The sequence below is a fragment of the Diabrotica undecimpunctata genome, chromosome 4, assembly GCF_040954645.1.
Source record: "Diabrotica undecimpunctata isolate CICGRU chromosome 4, icDiaUnde3, whole genome shotgun sequence".
Lineage (NCBI taxonomy): Eukaryota > Metazoa > Arthropoda > Insecta > Coleoptera > Chrysomelidae > Diabrotica > Diabrotica undecimpunctata.
This window is the reverse complement of record NC_092806.1, coordinates 135731118-135756667: the sequence shown is the minus strand read 5'-3', so window position 1 is coordinate 135756667 and position 25550 is coordinate 135731118. Positions and strand designations below refer to the sequence as shown.

The following is a 25550-nucleotide window of genomic DNA, read 5'->3' as shown; positions in this document are numbered from 1 at the left end:
TATAGATCATTACATTCGTCTCTGTGTCACTCTCAATTTCGAAGCCGTAGTCTTGGTTAGAATCATAGTTTCTGCCCCATAGGTCATGACCGGTAATACGCATTGGTCAATTACTTTTGTTTTGAGGCTAATTGGTATGTTGGGCCCTAAATGTTTCTCGCAGTTTTCCAAAGGCTGTCCACGCTAAAGTAATTCGTCTTTGGATTTCGCATGTTTTCGCATTTCCTCGCAATCAAATCAACAATCTATTGATCATATCTCCCACATACCTCATATTTATATTATCGCTAACAATGTGCGACATTGTACTGATGACTCAGAACCTTCCTACCACCTCCATGTCTGGACAGTCACCAAAACCTGGTGACAAAAGACCTCACTCCAATGATAGCTACCTGGAAACTCCAACCCATATCTTACCAGCAACCCTTAGTTTTCTTGATCCAAATACTCTACCTCCTTTTAAAGCCATTACACCAAAAATTATTTAAAGGCCATCCAAAAAGAAAACTCCTCCTCCTAAGTGCCTTCTCTGTTGAGGTTGGCAATCAATATGGCAAATTTCTCTCTGTTCTGGTCTTGATGAATTAATTCATTTCATTTTGTGTGGGTCCAATCTCTGATGTTTCGTAGCAAAGATTTTTTCTTTCGTCCTATGCCCCTTTTACCTTCAATCTTGCCTTCTAATATTTCCTGGAGCTGCTCAAATTCCCTATGGCGCATTATGTGTCCTAGATATGAAGTCTTTCTAATTTTGATAGTATTGACCAGATGAGGGCGTGTGTTCATTGCTCGCAAAGAAAAAGCATTCAGAGAGTCAAATAATAAGCAACACAACTCGCACTACCATTCAAAATTTATATGCTGAAATTGACACCTCATTCTCCCTTCAAGAAACCAACTAATGACTTTTCTTCAGGACACTTTCGGCAATTCTGACCCTTTAGTGAAAGTGCACAAATTTACTACAGCTATTTTTTTCTACAAGATTTAAATAAGCTCTATAACGCTTTTAATAACCGTTCCTTAAAAAGAACAAAATTAAATGTATACTGGACACCGACTCTTACACATTTTCTGAAGATCGTACTACCTACGAATGCTACTCCAATGACTCGTTCTTAATATCTAATTATTTCCACTACATTATTTATTTTTTTCTTATAAACAAAGCGTTCCCAACATTCTCCAATCGAACTGCGATGGGTTCTATCCTCGCATAGAAACAATACAAAAAATTATGTTAGTGCTTCGAGATTTGCTTCAAGCGATATATACTTCTCTCTTCTACCTCTTACCTCTAACCTTAAAGTTGTAGCAATTACTGCATGGTGTCCAACCAATCTTACTATATGTAGTCTATATATTACTTTCCACTTGATTGATCTAATTTTCCAGCCATACTTATGGGTGACTTTAATCCTCATAGTGCTATGTGGGGATTGAGCTGTACATTTGGAAGAATTGTTGAAAACGTTTTAAATGTATCTGGTTCTTGTCTGTTAAATACGTCCTCACATACAAACTTTAACTTATCATCCAATACTTTCTTCGCTATAGATCTTAACATCTGCAATCATAAATTAGCACCCTTTCTTTCCTGGAACACTTGCGATGATTTGCACGATAGTAATCATTTTCCCATCATAATATCTCCATATTCTAATCAGGAATATTCTATCCGCAATTACTGGAATCTAAAATTTGCTGACTGGGCAAGATATACAATTGAAATGGAAAACATCCTCTCCGCTCAAATTTTTGATTCAGATACAAACGTTGACCTTAAACAAATAATCGACTGTATTACTTTAACAATTGACAAATCGTTGGTAAAAAAACATCATCTCTCATCCGCAAAACGGTCCCTTGATGGAATTTGGCATGCAAAGAAGCTATCCGCAAATCCAAATCCGCTCTCAACAAATTGCGCCGTAATAATACTTCTGCCAATCTTATATTATATTAAGTCAAAGCCAAATCTATCATAAAACAAAGCAAAAAACTTCTTTTCAAAATTACGTCTCATCATTAACAATTCATACCTGCCCATCTCATCCTGGGTATCACAAATAACCAAAATTATCTGTGATAGCCAATCGATTTCTAACGCTTTCACTCTTCACTAACATTAGTATTTGTTAAGGGCTAAAAATGTTTTAAGAATGTCGATTTTGACCATGACACATTTAATATAAAAAAAAAAGCTTTCGTATAATTAGAATCTCATTCATTTGTATTGAGATTAAGTGGGAGATTGATACCTGTGGATGCTCTTGTTGATATATTTTTCACGTAACCATATTCGATGTGGACTTGTTTTAATGAAGATAATTTAACGGATTTACTTTAATCATCACAAAGGCGTATTAATCTGGAATCAAGTGTATTAATGACTGAATTAATATGTGAAGATGGTTGATGGGAGTTGGCATGCAATTAACGGTTGATATGAGTGAATTTTCGGTAAACAGATTAATGGAAATCTTGGGATTGATTTTTCTTTTTGAGAACGTCGACGAACGGTGAGGATGAATTAGTTTCCATTTTCATCGTGAACTAAATACTGGGATATATACCAATACCATTCAGATCGGTTTGAACAGATTTCAAAGCAATCTCGCCGAAGTGTCAAATGACGAATGTATCATCAACATTTCGTAGACAACACTTGGATTTGAGCTTTAATGCGGATAATGCGGATTTGCATAATGCTAATAGGTGTTTCAGTTTTTGTATATAATGATGCCCGTGCTTTTATATTTTTGATTGGAATTTTAATTTGAGAATAGCAAAGACTTTAGTAAGTTTAGATGTTAATGGATGTTAATTTTTTTCATCTTAATTTCATTGTATTTACTGATTTACTTACTTTAGCATATCCTGAAGAAACAAATGAATTTTGTGAAAGCTAGACAATAATAAAGAATTTGACTTAACCTGTCCTATTAAAGTAGTTACTATTTAAATGGGAATAAGCCACAATTAAAGGTTAAAGTAAGTTTATTGACGTTTCAATTTCCACTTCGGAAATCGTTCTCAAAATACAAACATTAGTAATATAGTAAACATACTAATGTTTGTATTTTGAGAACGATTTCCGAAGTGGAAATTGAAACGTCAGTAAACTTACTTTAACTTTTAATTGTGGTTTATTCCCATTTAAATAGTAATTACTTTAACATATCACAAGAAAATAGCTTCAGAACAATACTGTCCTATTAAAGACTGCAACCTCAGGATAAATCTTTAGTTTACATAACGTCAGTCAATACTACCCAACTGCTTTATATAGAGTGCGTCCATAAAGTAGCTCATAAATCCATTATTAACTAAATAAACATGATTAGAAATTCCCGAAACAGGTCGATTTACAGTAAATTTACAGTAAATTTTCAAATTGTTCTCCATTGATCGTGAGTAAATGACTGGAACGGCCACTTTTACTTTTGTCTTTAACATTCTGTAGCATAGCAAGTGTTACGGTCTGTATTTCTTGTCTAATTCGGTCTTGTAGTTGACGGATATAAAAAGGTCTGTTGGTGTAGATTTAAGATTTTAAATAACCCCATAAAAAAATTCTAATGGGTTTAAATCAGATGATCTAGGGGGCCATTCCTCTGGCCCCTTCTTTCTCTTCACCGTTGTGGAAAAGTTCTGAAAAAATCGCGCACAGTTACTGCGAAATGTGGCGGTGCACCATCTTGTTGAAACCAGATTCGGCCGTCTAAATTAGTGGGAATTTGAATATCAAGAAAAAGCTAGATCAGATCTGGAATTACTGTATTTTGTAGAAAATTTAGATATAATGCTCCTGGTAAATTTTCATCACAAAATATGGACTAATAATTGTATTTTTCACAATACCAGCTGATACGTTCGTTTTTTGTGGTCTTTTCGTATGGGACACTTGCATCCAGTGTGAATTTTCATCAGACAAATAACGGATGTTTTGCCGGTTAACATGACCGTTCAAATGAAACGTTGCCTTGTCCGAAAATAAAATGTTGTCAATGACATTGTTAGGTTGGTTCATCATATACCCGCAGAACTCAGTTCTTCGGTCAAAGTCGTCTTCAGTCAATTCATGGATAAGACGAAGGTACTTTAGAAGGATGGTATTTTACCTTTTTAAGAACGTTTGATACTCAAGACTTTCCAACACAAAAATCCCTAGATAATTCTCGAACTGTAAAACATTAAAAAATATTTTTATGGTTCAGGGACATGGATGACTAATAAAAGCTGATACAATATTACAAATTTTGTCAAAAATAAGTTGGTTTTAATAGTTAATTAAAGTATATAGTTGTATAACAATATAACATTTAATTTAATGTGTAAAACTCAACCTGTGTTACCAAGTGACGCAGGTTGAGTTTTATAAACAACTGGCTTGAGGTAATCCCATAGAAAAAAGTCATATGGCGGTAAGTCTGGTGACCTTGGTAGCCACTCAATTGGACCTCTCCTTCTAATTCATTTGTTCGAATAATTAGTATCCAACTAGTGCCTAATTGGAGCTGCATAGTAAGGAGGTGCTCCATCTTGTTGGAAGTGCAGCAAATCTTCGTCTAGAGCTAGGTTGCCTTGATCATCCCTTTGGTTCTCTAATTCATGCACAATTAAAGGTTCGATGGTGTTTTTTAGCATATCGAAATAAATGTCGCCACTTAAATTGCCTGGTACGAACAAGGGGCCAATTATAGCATCGCCTAATATTCCTGCCCAAAAATTCAGTTTTTCAGGATATTGAGTGTGACCTTTTCTGAATCGATGGGGGTTCTCATCACTCTAGCACCGACAGTCTTGTTTATTTACATTACCATTCAGCATAAAACAACATTTTTTACTTACACATCTTTTTAACAAAAAATAATTTTATAAATTACCTTCCTAGTTTATCGTGTAACATTATTAGCCTTTTAGTAATATTAGTCTTAGTTTATGTTTGCCATTTTCCTGTACCTTTTAATATCACCGTTTCGCTTTTATGGTTAATTTTTAATTTCAAGGGAACTTTCTGTGAAGAGCGACGTTAACCTACTTTTAATGAGCTCTTTTATGTTGGAATAACGCAAAACTAGATTCAATGGTATAAGATATGTTTGTTCTACGCTATACTTTACACACTTTACATTTGCACTTCTGGGATCCCATACACGGGAAATAATTTTCAGTAGTTTTAAGTTTCGTATAGAACAAGCTAATTTAGATCACGTGCAAAAACATGTAGTTAATTTAACAGTAATGAAAAAAACCATTTAGATTAGAAAGAGTGCTCGTATTCTACATTTTAACCACTTAACGCACAAATTTATTTTCCAAAATACGTCACAAAATTATCTATTTATTTTATTACAGTAAAATAAACTACCACAAGGCTATTGTTCTTTGATATAATTTAAAGCAAATAAACGCGAAACTTATCAGAAAAATATAGAATAACAAATATCCTCAGGGCATATTATTTTTACATAAAAAAAAAATACTGCAACTAAGAGAAGAAAATCTTAATTAAGTTTGTATTTTATAGTGTAATACACAATAAAACAAGGAGTGATTTACAGAGCTATGTCACAGTCAGGATAGAAGTATCTTGTATCTCTTCTAATCTTTTTTTCACGCGCAGCTGGAACTCTGCTAGATATTCCACATTGACGAGATGGATTTTTTTTCGTAGTCGGAATATACTTACTTAATAAAATGACGTCCTGTGAATTTAACAGGTGTAAGACTCGTTGTTGGACGTTGTTATAAGTTGTATTAGTTCGAGTCTATAAACATATGATGATGTATTCCCACCAGTTTTGCGAAGTAAAACAAGGGAATGGTACAAATCCAAATCTAATAGGTGAAAGAAAATTTTCTTATAGTACTTTTTTCCTCTTTTTCGCGTAAGATTGTAATCCGCTAGAAGCTGATTGATACGGTCAACACCGCCCATCGTATCGTTATAGTCGTTGAAATTAATGATATATTCTTTTAATCCTTCCATTTAAGACCATACACACCTTGCCTCTTTGAAATGCTATAATGTAACCTTTTCGCAACTTTTTATTTTTTTCTTTTAATTACTTTGGATACCTTCAATGTCTCATACAGATCTGTTTTAGTGGAAATAAGTATATCAGCAAGTTGTGGTGGCCAAGGAGGCAGTACAAAACGGAGTTCATTGTAATATTTGTACAATACGTGACATCTCTAATTTGATTAAAAATAAAATAATGTTAAAATGGGAACGACAGTGGGAAAACGTTGTAGAGAACTCACAAAATACGTATTTTAAAATACATCTAACCCTACCATTTCCACCCCAATATATTTTTAACTATTCCACGTCAAAATTCTTTTCGGCAAGTGTTTTTCGACTTAAAACAAATCATGGGCGATTTCCATCGCACCTTGCTAAGCTGAGCATTATACAGTCATCGGCCTGTAGTTGTGACCAGAACTCTTACGGAGATCTCAACCATATATTCTTCGGTTGCAAAAAACATTTAAAAAAATCAGATGATTTAATTCATAAACTAATTAAAATGAAATATTTTCTTCCATGAAATCTATCACACATTTTATTAACTGCCAATAGAAACACTTTAGAACTTCTAGTAAATTTTATTAAAGAAGTAAAAATAGAAATTTAAAGCAGCATAACCCACAACTTTGTATTCATATTATAAGAAAAGTTCTGTATACAACTTTCTGTGGCAAATGGACTTGATTCCGTGCCATTATCCTTCCACACACACACACACAGCAAGTTGTGGTAAATTATAAAAATTATCCATAGTCAAACAGTATCCTTGTCTGAGTAACGGCTTCGACAGAGTCATGATTACTTGAGCTGAAACTGGAAGATCTGCATGAGATGGATCAAAATTGGTCTGTTTTTCTGTTTAGATGAGAAAATTTGACAGTGAATTCTTAGACCAATACTGCCTTATTTCAGATAATGCTTTGCAAAATAATGAATTTCAAAAAACTCTTAGTTTCCCAGAAGTTAACGAATACCAACAAATGCCTCTATTGTTTTGATTTATTAGCATCGCATATATATTAGTTTCTTCTATAGTGTGATTTATAAGGTCATCATCTACAAAATTCTAAAAAAATTGCAATATATTTTAATCGCTAGCAGTAAAATGTATACCCGAAACAGCAGTAAAAGGACAATATGGGGGTGTAGGTGCATTTGGTTGTAATTCGCACCATGTTCGTATCATAGTCATACTCCCAGTACTATCCGAAGATAAAGGGAAAAGTCGATACTTCTATCTGAACCAATTTCATTCATATTATCATATACATCTGAACCTAATAAATCTACATTAGTACTTATTTTGAAGTCGATAAAAGAATAGAAAAACTATAAAAAACGCACTAAACTTGCCTGAATATTCCAGCCATCAGGGGATCGCCAGTAGTTTAAAATTAGAAACGAAAAAGCGAGAAATCAAGTGGGTAACTGTGAGTTAAAACGAGTAGGCGCCTTGTAAAAGGTACAAATATTTAAAGTCCGAGTTAACTCGGGTACGCGAAAATAAAAACGTACTTTAATCCCGAGTTAACTCGGGTGAGTACGTTAAGCGGTTAAATAGTTTAGTGCAGAATTTTATTTAACTTTATTTTTAGTTATTAATGGCAAATATTTTTTTTATTTTTTTATTTTTTAAATGCATATATTTACAATCTACTCATAAATAGTACATTGAGTAATTAGTAGATGTGATGACAATATTGACTTACTGATGTTCAATTTTTCACATGCGAAAAACCATTTCATTTTTCGCTGTATTACATCCTATCATTCTTCACCTCAATTATAAAATTGAATTGAATATCGTTAGCTACAGACGTACGCTCTCTTTCCTGTTGACTATCGTTAGCAACAGAAGTAATCTCTCTACTGTTGACTGCTGCTAACAACAGACATTCTCTCTCTATCCCGCTTATAGTATATTGAAAAATACCGCGAATACTCTTTTAAATCGTATATAGACGCAAATGGGCTCTATCTCGTGATCTCAGTGTTAGTACCGCGACATACGTGTTCAGAAACCTGTAAAGATAGTTTCCCCGTATGAAGAATAACCGCGAATGAAAACCTGTAAATATGTAATAATGGCAGGTTGAGGCTAAGGGAGGCTTAGCACTGTCACCATTGAAATATCCCCTGTGTTTAAAGGAGATTTAGCTGTCCGAGCGAATTTGAGGCATACTGGTCCACTAGTTCGAATAGGTCGTGATTTCGCCCTCGCGGATTTACAAGAGGGTAGGAAGAAAAAAACAGGATAGGGGCTGAAGGGTACTCCGATGTAGGCCCTGTAAAGAGTCAGAGGTTATTGGCTTGCGTTAGAAGCCGGGAAGATGTACAAAGCAAAAATGTGTTCTCTTCTTGTCTCTATCTAACGGTAAAAAAAACAAGCCACTTCCAACTTACTATGTATTTAACAATACGTAAATTTACAACTACTACACAAGATGTACAAGAAAGCTAGTATTGGATATCAAATTTTGCGAAGGGAGACGAGAAGAGATTTTACTAAGGGAGTTAAAAGGCGGACAACCTACTATTAATTGTTCCCCAAATGGTTAGTATATATTGTTCGTTACCTTAGCGTACTTAGGCCCCAGCTAACGAATACGCCTTGTAGTCCAAACCGGAACTCAGGAACAGTCTGGATGAATACTGGAATTCACTGTACGTTATGGCGGTACTGAGCGAGACGAAAAATTCGTATTTTCGATTCTCTACCTTCCGTCGGACACGATATCACGATAATTGAGCTGAACGCTTGCCGAGAGACACTCTGCCCCGCGCTGACTGCCGACTCCGACTGCCTGTCTGGCTCGGTTGCCAGAACGCTACAGCCTGACTCGGTCGCCAGAACCTTACTACCTCCTTGACCAACTTCTTTTTGTTTTTATGTCCTGCCAACTCGTACCCTAGATTCTTTTGTCACGCTCGAAGTGGAGCTTTGTTTCTACGTTTTCGCTGATTATGCCATCTACTCCATGTGTTAAACTGGATCACGCTATGTAAAACTTCTTAGTCAGCTCAATTCTTATCACTGTTTAACAATTCGTACCTTGTATTATTTTTCAACAAGGTCCAAAGTGTCGTAATTTTTTAAACATTCAGGCTTGTGTCAAAACTAGGTCAAATTGTTATTCTTTGTTTTTAATTTGAAATGTATACGTTAAACTGTGCCGAATTTATTCTTATTAATTCGGAGTATGAAAAAAGTATTTAATTAATTTTAATTATTCTTTTCTAGGCTAACTACCCCTTATTTTGTTTCTTTTATTGACTTGCTATGTTGACTTGTACATACCGGCTAACTAATTAACGATTGCGTTTGGGGGTGGGGTTGTTTCCCTTGGGTATGTGGCTGATACATTACAAATACCGCGAGTGTGTGTGCAGCAGAAATAATGGTAAGACTTTTTATAAACTCGATTTGCTATAATCCGTATAACCCTTTACTGCTTATCCTAATTTATTTCAACCAGCCCTATCTAATACAGTCCTTATACACTGAAATTATATTCATAATTTCACATAAGTACAGCCCTTTTTTATAACTGATTTGGATACCGTCCAGCGATAATTCTTCATTTTCACCTATGTAACCATGTCTTCTGGTCAAGTTCTCTTCAGTCTTTGTTCCCCCATTTTTTGGCCTTGTTGGCGTGAAGTGGCCTAGGGGCGTAAGCTATCATAAAAATGTTTTCGATTGGAAGGTCTGCAAAACTTTTGTGTTTGAAGGCTTGCTTGCTACAGCCCCATAATTCTACGCCGAAAGTCTATATTGGTTTTAGTTTGACTTTGTAAAGCAGTTTTTTGTTCTCCAATACACTTATTTAGCAAAAACAGAGTAAATATTTTTTCTAATTTCAGTTAACGGAAAAGTAGTCCTTTTAAGGGATAAACTTAAGGGATAAAGATCTATGTAAGGGTAGTTACTTAATGTAGTCGCCAATGTAATACGATGTGTGGTCTATTTTTTTTTCTATTTTTAACAGTTCTGCAGCATATAAAACCATTTAAAGTATTAATGGGAAATAGTAACATGGATTTAAAACAAAAAATGGAACAGTGGGGATAAGCTCTTGAGAAAAAAGGTTTAAAACTTAGTATGATAGAACATATTATTTGAAATGAAGTATAAATTTAAATATGGATTTACCAATACAAAAAAAGGATAACTTTGTGAATAGCAATATTTTTAAGTAAATACCCAGAATAGATATTCTACATAAATGGTGAAATAAATGGACATGCATGCGTAGAAGAGGGCGGAATGGATGAAGTGAAAGGAAGGGTTGTGGAGATGAAGTCTGAGTGATACGGGGGTTACCGTAAAGCGGTGTGGTCGTATTTTTGGCACATTCTTATCAAATGCGTATGTTACATATCAGTCCTTATGAAATTTAATGAGTTTATATAATTCTGGTTTTAAACTCATTGGAGTAAAAGGTATATTGTGTTGTGTCAACCATTTATTCATTTCATTCTTCAAACAATTGGAATTATGCGCTCGATGTATCTGTACATTGTGATAACTAGCATTATTACAAACTATTACTGAATTAGGTGATATGTTGGGTATTAACTTCTCTCTTAGCCATTTCTCGTAATTTACCGAATTCGCTTCGGAATTGTAATCTCCGAATGTGGTCTCTGATTTGAATATCAACAAACTGTTTTTAATAAAACGCATTTCTTCTCCAGCTTGAACTATTATAAGCCTTTGGCCTTTAGAAATAACAGAACATAAACCTTTTGTAGAATCGTCTTTCCAGTTTTTCGAGAAAGTATGTCCGCTGTGTATATATGTTTCGTCTAAATAAACGATTGGTCTATTTTGCTTTCTGAAATATTTTATCTGTCTCAAATATTTTACTTTTAAAGTTCTTATTTTCATTTTTCCACCAAAATTTTACGATTATTTTGTGTTTTTCTCCATATAAATCTCTCCAGTTTTCTGTTTTACGAAAATCATATATTATTCGGCGAAGAACCCCAATTGGATATTCAGGCAGAGTCGTAATTGTTGATTTCTTAACGAAGTTTTTTCTTGGACTGAAAAATATAACTTTTCCAGTTGTTTCCATTGAGTCTCTACTCTTGTTGAAAATTCTTTTAACGCTAGTATAAGAAATACCTGTAAAAAATACAAATTACTTTATATTTATTTATGTATTTGCATTTATATACGGAAAAGTAATTAGAAACATAATAGAAAGCGAGTATAAAGACTTAGAGGCTGAGGAACAGGCAGGATTTAGAGCAGGTAGATCTATTGTTGACCATTTGTTTTGCATTACACAGATTATTGAAAAGAAAATAGCCGTTAATCAAAAAGTACATTTATTGTATGTAGACCTACGAAAGGCTTATGATAGCGTACCACATTATAAATTATGGAAAGCGCTAGAGAGAACAAACATAAGCATGAATTTAATAAATGCAACGAAGGAACTGTACGCTAATGCTAACTCAAAGGTAAAAGTTGTCTAGAACAAGCTGTAAAACTGTGGAAGCGCAAATGTAGAAATATGGGAATGCCGATTAACAACAATAGCATATACACTTTGTCATTTGCAAATGATCAACTAATAATAGTACAACATTATGAAGATATTGAGTGTATGACTCGAAAATTAATCGAATAGTATAAAAAATGGAAACTTGAAATCAATATCCAAAAAACCGAGTATATGTATGTCGGCGGGAAACAACAGGACCTCATATTGGAAGATGAAGAAGTTATCAAAAATTGCAACACATATAAATATTTAGGTATGATCACCACAACAAAAGGTAACGTAGACGACACAATTGAGGAGAAAAACAACCATCTAGAAAAGCCATTTCCATTCTCAATAGTATGCTTTGGGATCAAGTAATCTCTAATAATAACAAGCACAAGATATATAACACAATCATTAAAAGTATAATTACCTACAGTAGTGCAGTATGGCAAATAAAGGAAAGATACAATAGAAAACTTGAGACAACAGAAATGGATTTCTGGAGACGTTCAGCTGGAAAATCTATACAAGAAAGAGTAACAAAGAACAGAATAAGAGAAATTATCAAAGTAAAACATACAATAGTAGACGATATTGGTACCCAATAACTCAAATGGTATGGTCATGTACAGAGAATGTCTGAATAACGTCTCCCAAAAGAAGTCTTAATGTGGAACCCTCACGGTAGAAAAAAAAAGAGGAAGACCCCGCCTTAGTTGGAGAGAATGCATCAATAGAGAAATGAAAGACAGAGACCGAGAAGAATACTTATGGATGAATGGAGAGGAGTGGCAACTGGGTATCCGAAGACGTAGGAGAACGTTTGAAACCGATCTATATCTATCTATTTGCATTTATTATTACTTTTTTTCTGTCTCTTTGACACCAAGTCAAGCTTTTCATATAATTTCCAAATACTGTAAACCAAGTTAAAGTTACCAAGAATTTCTTATTCTTATTTTACAAAATGTTTATCTGTTTGTTTTTTTTAGTAATCTGGTTTTTATATACATAGAACAATTTTAACAAACTTAATGTAAACATATTCAATATAAAAATATTGAAAACTACGTTTCGTTATAAATAAACTACCTAATATTTTTACCTGTTGCTTGCTGAAGTTTGCCGTTTGATATCTTCTAAATAACTCCTTCTTTTTTTGTTTTATCAAAATATTTAAATACATTAGATATTATTTCGCGACATTGTGCTGATATTACCGATCCACACTTTTTATTTTCCACGATGGCAGACATTATCCAAATCACCAGTCACTTTGCAAATATAGACACAAGAAGCAAACAATTACATCTCTACGTGGACAATTGTCTGACAAGTAGTTACGCTTCTAACAGTAAGCCAGAATAAGGTTTAAAGTGGAAGTGGGCGTGAACGAAATCCGGCTTGTGCGCTGATTCTTCGGATTAATTCATTAAGATTTGTAGCATTTGTAAATTTATTGGAATCCCCTCGTATATGTGATAAATTGAAATCCCCATATATATGTTTGAAAAATCGAAGAATAATTTTAATGTTTCTCAGTTCCTATCTTACAAGTTAAAATACGCAAAAAGTATTTTCAATTCCTTCTTAGGTCGGCTCGAATTAATATAAACCATTTTAGGTTTGTTTATATTTTACAGATGTTACTTCCTCGTTATTTCATTTAATGTTTTATTCGAACTGCTTGATATTGCGTTTTCTAATAAATGATTTGCGTTTCAACCATCGTTTGTTTATTCCAACTTATGCGATCAATTTTTAAAGATAATTTCGTCACTTTCGTTGGAGCCGCGGTGAAGAGCGGTGGTCTTCAGCGTTATGTCCAAATTTTACGTCAAATTTGAAATGTTCCTCGTTGTTCGTCTTTTTTTATGAAGAATATGTAAAATATTAGCAGCATTATGCACCAAATTCACAACATAATAGTCAAAGTCTGGGAAGAAGAACAAATGCCAGAGGAATGGTGCACTGGAATCATATGTCCACTGCACAAAAAGGGAGATTTGTTGGAATGTAAAAATTATAGGGGTATAACTCTTCTGAATACAATGTACAAAATATTCTCCAACACCCTGTACAGCCGTTTAAGTACGTACGTGGAAGAAATCCTTGGTGAGTATCAAAGCGGTTTTAGGCCAGGTCGGTCAACAATTGACCAGATTTTTGTGCTACGTCAAATCTTAGAAAAAACCAATGAATTTAATATTGACACGTTCCATCTCTTTGTGGACTTTAAGTCAGCGTATGATAGCGTCCTAAGAGGTAAATTATACGAAGCCATGAATGAACTTAACATTCCCCATAAATTAATAAGGCTCGTAAAAACAACTATGAGTAAAGTGATCTGCAGAGTGCAAATACAAGGCGATATGTCACAAGCGTTTGAAACATATGCAGGGTTACGGCAGGGAGACGCGCTGGCGTGCCTTCTCTTTAATATAGCGTTAGAAAAGACTATAAGAGATGCCGAGTTACACAATAGGGGAACAATCTTTAATAAATCAACGCAGATTATGGCTTACGCTGACGATCTGGATTTGATCGCACGTACTACACGAGGACTTAAAGAGATGACTTCCACCTTCTTGACAGCCGCACAAAATATGGGCCTTAAAATAAACGAGGAAAAAACCAAAATGTTAGCATCTATTCCAAATAACAGAGATAGAGCTAGAAACGCCGAAGAAAACTTCAGTATAGACCAATATAATTTTGAGGTAGTAAATAAGTTTACATATTTGGGTTCTCTCATAACAAACGATAATGACCAATCTGAAGAAGTAAAACGGAGGGTACTGCTAGCAAACAAATGTTATTTTGGACTAAGCAAGCAGCTAAAAAACAGAAATTTAAGCCAGAAAACCAAACTAATAATATATAGAACACTCATCCTACCAGTGCTGACATATGGGTCAGAAACATGGACCATCTCCAAAACAGATGCAAATCTTCTGCTCGTCTTCGAAAGGAAGATACTAAGAAGAATAATGGGCGCATTCTGTGAGAATGGTATTTGGAGAAGGCGATATAATTTCGAATTGTACGAGAAGTATAAAAAAATAGTAAATGGTAGAGATGTAATATCCTTCATAAAAATAGGTAGGCTTAGATGGGCTGGACATGTGTCAAGAGCAAATGAAAATTACCCACCCAGACGAACTCTATTATCGGTCCCAGTGGGAAATAGGAGTAGAGGCAGACCACGACTGAGATGGAGGGACGGTGTGGACGAGGACGCAAGGAAAATCGGCGCGGCAAATTGGCAACGGTTGGCGATGAACAGAAACGACTGGCGAAATAGACTGGGGAAGGTCAAGGCTCAACTAGAGCTGTAGCACCGATGATGATGATGTAAAATATAGTAGCCGTTTAATGGTTCAGTTACAGTTTTAAGTGAGTTTTGAAATGTTGCCATTGTATCCAGTTGTACCTATTCCTGTTTTTAAGAAGCCAAGTCCAGTTTAGTTTCCAAGGTTTGTGTTCCAGTGACCCAATTTCCTTTTTGTTCGTGTGTCAGAGATTCCCAGCCATTGTTGAGTTTTTAAGAAGTCCAGTTTACAGCTGAAGTGTAATTTTTGTAAAACTTAGGTAACTTTTTAGTGTTTGTTTGTTTTCTTAAGTCAAGACAAACATTTTTTTATAACAATAATTGCTTTCGTAACAATTTAAATTTTTGTTTTTTTTTTTTTTTTAAATTGTAAATTTTAGGTTATAACTTAAGCTGTCATTTTAATTGTTGTTTTACATTTATTGTTAATTATATGACAGCTCGTTTTAGTATTTTTGAAATTGATTTGTTTTGTTTAAAAAAAAAAAAAGGTTAACCTCCATGCAATTTTGTAAGTTTATGTAGTATCTCCAACTCCTGGAGTTTGTAAACGGATGACATGTAAGTTTTTTCTGTATTTTTTTAATTGTAACTATTCATATAGTATTTTTGCATTGTCTATTTTGTAACTGTTTGTGGTAAGACACAATAAATGTTAAATTTTTTTCTTAACATTTTGTTTATTTTTTTTAACTAACCCTTTTTTGAGTTTCATTTGAAAAAGATATGTTTTGCATTTCTAATAATTATTTCGATAGTTACAACTAGCCGTTGTAATGGTTATAATTAGGCACCTCGAAGTGGCGCCCTTTTTAAAATTACTAGAGGTGTTTCCTGTTTCTTTTTGTTTTGTTTGTCCCAAGAGATTCATGACCTTTTGTTTCATATTTTTGTAGTAGCCCCAATCCGACCCCTTTGTCATTTACTTATCCACGACCCCAGCTCTCCTAACAAATCCTGAGTGCCGTTCGCACAAGTAACGATTATTTTGCTTGCCCTATCTTCACCCCCAGTAATTTCTATCCCCAATCTTCTACCCCTTATAATAATATCCCATGTAGTAGGCAAAAATATATCGTTACAGATTAACCCACTAAGATTAACTACAGTAAATCCACTGTATCAAGTTTCACGACGGTATCTTTCCCTTTACGAGGTATCGCACAAAGATATCGATAGACGGACAAATATGAGATTAAAAGAAGGATTTCTAAGATCGTCAACGAAGTAAACTGCTAGAGGTACTAATTTTTTTATCTTTGTGCCGATTTGTTAAGTAAAACTGTATACCACTTACTTCTAAGATAGAGTAACCAAATTATCTTTGATGATTTTATTTTAAATCGCAACATATCACAAACGGTTTGAATCCTTAAATCCCGTTTAAAACAACCGCACAGGAAGAAGCACACATAAGAAAATCCAGATAACACCATTAAGTTTAGCCGAACAAAATCGTATAATCCCATTTTGTCGTTCTGTATTCACATTCACGCACCTTTTACATCATTTTGGTTTTTACCGGGCATGTATTTTTCACCAAGAGGGTCGTTAAAACGTTTCGGACGTGTAAATGTATGTATAAAATACTGTTTTATACATTGTATTAGAAAAAGACCACACATTTATTAAAAATTTTAATTTTAGATCATCCTTATTCTTATGGTAAAAAGTATTAATTTATATTTATTTTTCTGATTAAGTATTAAAATAAGAAGATCGCGACTTACGCGATTAAGGTCTAAAAATATAAGAAAATATTCTGATTAAAATGTATGTATGTATGTACAGTTCCCGTCATATAAAACTGGTACACTTTTTTTCCCAATGTAAACCTGTGTTTAGATTTGTTCGTGAATCAATTTGTTGCTGCCATCAACGATAACGGAATTGCACTAAATCTAAATAAAAAAGAACGTTCAAAAATGGTTAAATAAATTTAATAATCAGAGAAAGGGTTGCGTTAATGCCTAAAATGTTTAAAGGATCTTTAAACGTAGTGTATTGGCACAGGGAACATTGGAATGCATCTACTGTAATTCTGTTGCACAGCCCTCCTTTTAGCTGATTTGATACAATATTTCCTTGAACTGGCAACGTTGCCCTAGAAATTAAAATGACATATGTGACAAGATCAACTTGCACAACTTGAAAAACACGATTTTCGGTTATAATAGTTGTACCAGTTTTTTATGACGCGAACGGTACGTATAAAAATGTTAAAATTTTTAGTGCTCGATTCGAAAATGTTTTAGCGTATTTGTTAATATTTTTGGAGGACCGTATTATCATAAAATTTTTATTTTAAAGACTTAAGTACTTATATGAAAATTTTTATGGGGAGTCACGTCGTAAGGAGCTCAAATCTCTATTTCTCTCCGTGTCTTATCCTTTTAGAGTATGTTTACAATCGGAACAAAAACTGGTCCTTTGTAAACACAGAATCAAAAAGGGCAAGTCTACAAAAAGTTTTAAATCGCACATCCTTTAGAGCTGTTTATATTTTCTTTTATGCTGAATTACATTAGTTGATTATATTATACTAGTGGCCAATGTTATTTTAAGTTTGGGTATTTATAAAAAAAGATTTTTTTTATTTATGCCAGTAAATCGGCATGTATAAAAAATTGTTAGATTTGGATATATACTCGTACATGGAATAAGGTGGAAGTGTACGAATCGGTATGCAGTTTGATGGCCAAGATTGATAAGTGTATCCTTCAGGAGTGTCAAAAATGTGGGTTAGATTCCGACTATAAAACCAAACAGTATTGCCAGAGTCATGACTTCTAAGGCATTGAAAAACCACAAAGTATATATAATATCTAAAAAACAGCTTCTCTAAACTGTAGGTCCCATAAACATTTGTATACTTAATAATGCAGAAGACAAACATATAAGACTTAAAAGCAAAACACATTAAATCCAAAGATGTAACTTTCGAGAAAACGAAATAACTGCTGTGGTTTCGCTCATCCGCTCATCCGCTAATACGTATATCGACCTTCTTTGGTCTCGTCAGAGCGACATATGTAGAAGCTCTGGATTGAAAACAAATCTCCCCCGTCATAAAAATATAATTATAAAAATAATTATATAGGACGTTACAACGCCGTAGAGATGACATACAAAAAAAACATTTACCAAGAATTTGCACTCCCTAGAAAAAAATAATTCAAACAAGCAATATAGCTATATACGGGTGGTCCTTAAGTAATTGTACAAAAAGAAACAGTTGACTACACTTTAAAATATTGTGATTTAAGCCAATTTGCTTTAATAAAATGTTGATATTAAGAAAGATACAAAGTGTTCAAATGGAAATTTAAAATTTTATTTTTCGCTGTAACTTTTATGTTTGTAAACATTTATGTATAAAAATTTACAACTGGGTGCTCTTTGGTATGAAAAATTATAATTTGAGGCACAGTCTGATGTAGGTGATAGAGGGCGGCACATATGCCACATTTGTGGCATAAATTTGCGCTTAACTTTTTTGCTCTTCAAGTTAGGCCACAAAAAAAGTATACTTGTTAATAACTTCAAAACTCAACAGATTCCGAGATAGTCACATTTTATAAATCAGCTGCATAATAATTCTTGGTTGTGATATTCGTCCGGTAAAGTACTGAATACCTGTGGACAAGCATAATTATTAGTTAAATCTTATAACAGCAACTTAAAGATGGTAACGTAACATCACAAAATGCTTTATTATGCATTTTGCTAAAGAAGATAGAAGCTTCGCTTCTATATTTTTCTTTAGGTGCCGTGTCCGTAGTCAGACGTTGGCCGTCATCATGTTTACAATTTCCTGGAACCTTCATTTATCGTTTTTATGAGTTTCTATACTGGCGTTGTATTACACTATAGTAAAATGCTAAAGTGAGCGTCACGGAAAAAGCGCCACGAGACGGCATCACAAGTAGCGTCACGAAATAACGGTCTTCACATCGATTTATTACTCTTCATTAATTTCTTTATAGTCATCATAAATTCTTAACGTTAGTTGTAAATAATTCCTTTCAAACTATAATCAAATTTTATTTTTAAACATCTTATTTATTTTGTATATTGTGTGTAATCTTAAATTTATAATCAATTTAATTTTTAGTCTGACTTTGACGACTCTGTCAGAAGTAGACAACGTATGCTTTGTTGATATGTTAGCAGGTGGCGCTACTAGCAAATATATTAATTAATTGAATTATTTTGATATAATATAATTTGTTTAAAATTACTTTATTAAATTTTAAAAATATTAATTAAATTTAAAAATATAGAAAACATAGTATTAAGTTAGACTTCGCGCTAGTCTACATTACCAGCTACTGCACCTACCATCTTTATTTTGAAGCCAGTTTTGATGTCATCATTAGACAAGCCCAATGCACTACGGAAAATTGTAACATAGTCAGCTGATTGTCACGAATGCTTCTGATAACTAAAAATAAGTCTTGTTTCGATCTTTGATTTTTGTAGTATATAGTTTATGTTGGTTTATTAAGGAAAAAGCAGAAAATTCCAAGGTACAATAATTTTTCTAATATGGATATGAGAGATATGATTGCTATTTATTTTCAGCAACACTTTAATTGGCGTGCAGCGAAAAGGAAATTTTTAAAAAGACACCCAAACAGGCTGCAACGTAATCACCAACCTTGAAATATTTATTTCGGAATTTAGACGAAAGTATTTTATTTCGTCCTAAACGTGGAAACTAAGACCAACCGAAAATCATTACGCCTGATCAAGAAGATGAAGTAATTCGCGTTGACGATCATTCTCAAGTAGGTACACGACATTTATCTTCAGCGTTAGGAATCAGCAAAACTTTCGTCTTAAAAATCCTGTACCGTGAGCATTTTCACCCTTACCATTTTGCACCTGTGCAAAATCAAACTAGCAGATTTACCTTGAAGCTGCTACTATGCTGCAGATTTGCAAATGATATCCAAAACAGTCAAAATCTTGACCACTCTTTTATCGATAGAAGGCATTTCCAAAATAAATTTTAAGATTAAAGTATGGTGTAAAATAATTGGTAATCTTTTTTAGGGCCATTCGAGTTACTTGCATTATCACATTATACGAGAGCAATGGTTTGGCCGTGGTAGTCATTTTTATTGGCCAGTACGTAGCTCAGAATTTAATCCGCTCTATTTTGGTGTGTAAGGCGCATTGAAATAACGTGTCTACAAGAATCCCATAATCATTCGCAACCAATTTTGGGAAGACATAAATGCTGCAGCAGTTTCTTTTCAACCAATGATGCTTTTTAAAATGAGACGATCTTTTATGGAACGTATTGATAAATGCATTAAAGAAAATGGTGGACATATCAAATACTTACTTTGACAAAAATTTTTAATGTTATTTAGTTTAACTATTTTTTAATTTGGTTTGTAAATAAAATGTTTTGATTATGAGTTTAATTTAATATAAAACGTAAAATGTTTGTTCTGAAGCTAGTTTTTTTGTGACATTTTAGAGTAATTACTACTTAAATGAGAATAAGCCACAATTTAAGGTTTAAGTACGTTTATTGACGTTTCAATTTCCACTTCGGAAATCGTTCTCCAAATAGAAACATTAGTAAATTAAACAAATTTGGTTTTTTTGTTACTTGGTGAACAATTCTTCCAATAATTTAATTTTATCTTACTCATTTATATTGACAATTCAGACATACATTATACATTTTAAAGTAGACGAGTTTAAAATAATATTGCCAATATTGTTGAGTTGCGCTCCTGGGACGACTTTACTTATAAGGTAGTTCATTCGATTACATGAAATCAACTTTAACTTAAGAATATCCATCAGAAAAGATCATAGCATGTAATTCGTCTTTAAAAAGATAAACACATGCCATGATGACAGTAAAATTCTCGTGTTAGTTACTCTACAGTACATTATGAGCGAAAAACCAGGAAAAAAACCTCCAAAATACTATCCCGACATGGTAAGTATTTGGTCGTACATTTAGTTTACTTTCAATAAACACCAAATTCTGATTTAATATGTGTGTTAATTAAAAAACATAAATGATGTATCTTCTATATGTTACTGACTTACTAAAAATGGTATTTTCCTTTTAATAACTTCCTCTTTTAATATGGGTAACCAGATCCTACTACATTCTGCCGAGGAATTTGCGACACAATTGGTCTTATTAAGCATAATTAGAGCCGCTTCTTTGATTTTTCTCTTTTTACCATCCGTTTCTTTTGGGACTATATTTGAATCATTCCATTGTACCCTATGTTCATTATCCCATGCGTGTTTATATATTTGAGATCTATCAAATTCTCTATTAATTTAAAGGTATTTCATACGAAAATTGAGAAGTATTGACATTATTGTCAATTTTTCCTTCGTTCCATGGAGTAATAGCGTTAAATCATAATTACCTATGCGGCTAATTTGTACTCGTAAAATGCGATTATCTCGAAAACTGTCAAGATTTAAAATTATTAACTTGTATAGCTTTTTTTGTTGAAATAATGTATCTTTTATATTTTTTGACAGCGCTAAATTAAAGAGCAAAAAAGTTAGGCTCACATGTATATCACATATATGGCATATGTGGCGCCCTCTATCAGGTACATTAAAGTCTGCATCAAATTATCATTTCTCATAATTAGAAGCACCCAGGTATAAATTTGTATACATAAATGTTCACAAACAAAAGTATTAGCGAAAAATAAAATTTTAAATTTCTGTTTCCACCCTCTACCATTCTTAATATTAATATTTTATTAAAGAAAGTTGGCTTAAATCGTAATATTTTAGTGTAGAATCTACTGCATTTTTTTGTACCATTACTTGAGGACCACCCTGTACTATAAATATAGGTAATTCTGAACAAAAATGTTTATTACCATAAGATTTTGATGACACTATTTTCTATTACAAATTTGGTTTTGTTTATAGTGATCTCCAGACCGTATTGTCTAATATGATAATGTTAAATTTCTCATAATAAACTACAAATTTAGCCTATTTGGAAAGATTTTAACATGTCTTCAATGTATCCAAAGTAGTTGATGCATTTTTCAGTGCTGGTTATGTATTATTTCTTTTACTATACTCTTACTTTATGTACTATTTTTGTCAATCTAACCAAAATATTAACGTAAAATAATAAAAATTATTAAATTTTTTAAATGGTTAGTGCACTAGTACATAAAGCACTAAATTTTACTTTTAGTGTTAGTTTTACTTTTATTTTTTTAACTTTTGTTCATGAACATTCCTAAAAAATTATATTAAACGTGTGGTCAATCTTTCAGTTTCCCTAGTTTTTAACAAAATTAATAGTGACTCAATTTCTACAAATTTTAAAATGTGTGTTTTTTCAGGTTGTAGTAGAAATTAATAAACTATCACCTTTAACAACATCATCATCACAACAATTGCACGACGACGTCAAAACAACTAAACAATCAAAGAAAGTAGGGACCAAATCCATTAAGGAAGAAAATTTAGACGAAATAATGACCGTTAAACAAGAAGAAGAAACCGCCGAAGAAGCTAAAGAAATTGAAAAAATTGCGAAAGAAAGCCAAACTGAAAAAGAAGATTCGGAAATCCATAAAGGTTTTAGTTTTCATAGGGCTTGGTGTTGTTTGAATAGGCGCACTTCATAACGATTTATACATTATAATAATAGTAATAAAATTAAGAATAATAGGTAATTACTGTATATCAGTCAATAAATACAGCAATTAAATCGAAAAGGTGTATTAAAACTAATAATCAAAAAAATTTACATTTTTTACTTCACTTAAAAAGTGAGGCTGCAATGTTTTCTTAAATAAATAATAAGAATGTACAGGTCTATTTTTTCGAACACACAGATATTTTTAACAAATACTATTAATATAGCTATCTACAATAATGACCTGCATATCGATATGTAAGGCCAAATATCAATTATTTATAGATAATTTCTGACTGAAATTGTACATTTCTTATAAAACAAAAAATACTTATTTTTATTTCAATAACAATTTTATCTCTATTCTTCGTAACAGCTAGCTGAAAATGCAGACCAGTAAATCATTAAATAAAGTGATTTAATCAGAAATAAATTAGAAGGTCTACACTAACAGTCCAGTCGTCAGAGATTTGCTACAATTATTAATAGCTTATTCTATAGCCCAGATCTCGATACTATCAAATGGCTTTTTATAGTCTATGAAGGCAAGAAATACAAGTAGTTGGCATTCATTTGCCTTCTCTATCAGTCTTTTTTGTCAGCAGATGGTCTGACGTATTATATCTTTTGCGAAAACCAGTTGGTAATTATTCATTTTGTAAGTCAAATGATTGTTAATAATTCTCATAAACAGTTTGTGTACTTGACTAAGAAACGATGTAGATCTATAATTCTTTAGGTCACATTTTTCCCCTTTTTTGTGGTATAGTTCTACTAGACTCTTATTCTAGTCTTTGGAGATTTTGCTATTATGGAGCCATCTATTAAATAGGTCCTTTAATATAGGGATTGTTACTGTCTTGCTTGTGTTCAAGAGCTTGGCAATTATACCGTCGTTTTCTGGAGCTTCATTATCTGAGCTTTTTTAAAGCTTTTTCTATTTTGTCTATTTTGAATCCCTCTATATTTGGTAGTACCTCTGATCCCACGTTTTTTAATTTTTTTTTTGACGTTTTCTTTTGTTTATTCATTATGCTGGTCTTGCGAACTATACAAGGTTTTGTAGAAGTCTCACCAACGCTTGCATTGTGTAACTATTTTAGTTTTAAGAATAATCGATTCATTAATAAAATAATAGAGAGCACTTTTATAAAAAATGTCTTTTTTTTCTTTTCAAATGAAGAATATTAAAACAAGTTTACATAAGTCCTTCTTCTGGAGAACACATTTGGCAGATTAAAACGTCTTCTGCAGAATAAAGGCCTATAACTTTTTACTGTTGTATAGTATCCTACAGCTAATCCTATGCTAAATTTCCTCACTATCTGAGTTATCAGCACTACTCATTGTCCTTTTCAGCCGGTGTGCTTTCTTGAAATAAAAGTTTGTAGAAGTTTCTAACTTTTTCTTCTCTTAAGTACTAAAACAAGTCTCTCGCGTCTTTTATTTTAAACTGATTTATAGAAACCTGAGGCAAAGTTGTAAGAGTAAAGTCAAGTGGCAACGTCTTTGCATATTTAAAAGGGGTATACATTTCAAAGTGGGTTTTAGAAGCAGCCAGTGACCAACAAGGTTTATACTTTAGCACGTGATACTGTTGTATTTTAAACCCACAATCTTCACAGACTTGTTTAAAAAATAAGGATAAAGTACTGCATTCCAGTCATATATTATGGAGGAGTCATGTTTGCGGCAGAAAGGAGAAGGAATTTGTCTGCACTGTACTGACTAAAGTAGTGTCCACGAACAGAATAAATATGTGTCATTTCGACTCTGTACAGTTTTGATATCCAAGAACAAAATCGCAACAAAGTCTGATTTTTATTTAAGCCTCTAGCTGCATCTGATAAAAGAATAATATGCTTGGTATTAGGATAATCTGCTAATTTATTGTGAATACAGTCAAAGATGAATGAAGCAACACTTCTTGCTCCCTTTTTACATTGAGATTCTATGAAGGAATAATTATATGATAATCCAGCATTATGCACGTGTATATTGAATACGTACATCCATAAAAGTCTCTTATAGAACTGTTTTGTTATGCTGAGCTTTGGCAACGGTAGATTTTGTGCGTTATCAAATTTCAGGACAAGAATGCCACTATTATATGTTGTCTTTCTCAAGTAATCATTTTTTTATCTTGAAATATGCCTCGAGTCTCTTTTTATGGAGCTTGTAATCAACACGGCATGCATCATTCCGGTTCTTTTCTAGTTTAATTTCCACTCACGACAATAGTCACATGTGTCAGTCTTCGGTTTTTGAAGGTAACATTAGTTTCTCTGAAAAACTTGAAATAGGTCTTGTATTTCATGGTAAATTTATTCCCAGTAGTGTCTTTAAACAACTTCTGAAACTGCTCCAAAATGTTCTTAATCTTTAGTTCTGGATTGTCAAAGTACAATATGTTTGTTTTTGCATGTATGTAATGACTTGGTTTATGTGGAATAGATTTTAAATGTTCTAAAGCCATAGAATAAAGATCATCTGAATTTTTTCTTTGGTTTTCGTGTTTTCCACGTTTTTCATTAAGTGGAGTTTTCTTAACAATATTTTTCTGTAATATTCTTACACGCTTCAAGTAGGAGGGAAGCTCCTGTTGACTAAGTCAACAAAAAATGAACGGCACACGGGCACATCACAACCAGAAGTTTAAAGTTTGTATTTCCAGTGATATTGTCTGCAAATTTTGGGATTTTTTCTTTCTTATTATCTTTCTATATTTTTCTGAAGGCTCTTCTAATGCCATATAACCTGCTAGAACCTTTTTTTAACCATTATCATAAAAATGGTCAAACAAACGCTTTTGATCTTGTGAAGTTAATTTTACAAAACATTTTTTTACACTTACGTACAACAAAAAATACCTTACTCTGTAAGTTTTTTCCGTAAATTTTGACTCATACCCCTGTCTACTCTGCGTCTTAGATTTTGCCACATTTTCTTTCCAATGGTCTTTCTGAACAATTTTCTTTCTGGCACATTTTGACACCGCCTTACGGTTTAAAATAT

The 25550-nt window shown here is 33.0% G+C and overlaps 1 protein-coding gene across 1 annotated transcript in view; it reads left to right on the top strand.

Annotated features, from left to right (window-relative positions):
• The window catches only part of LOC140440092 (arrestin homolog), a 729008-nt gene extending 704087 nt beyond the window's left edge, over positions 1 to 24921 (top strand). The window contains exon 13 of the mRNA XM_072530366.1: positions 22237 to 24921. The gene's annotated coding sequence lies outside the window, so the exon portion shown is untranslated. The remainder of the gene's footprint in view (positions 1 to 22236) is intronic.
• Positions 24922 to 25550: the final 629 nt, after the last annotated feature.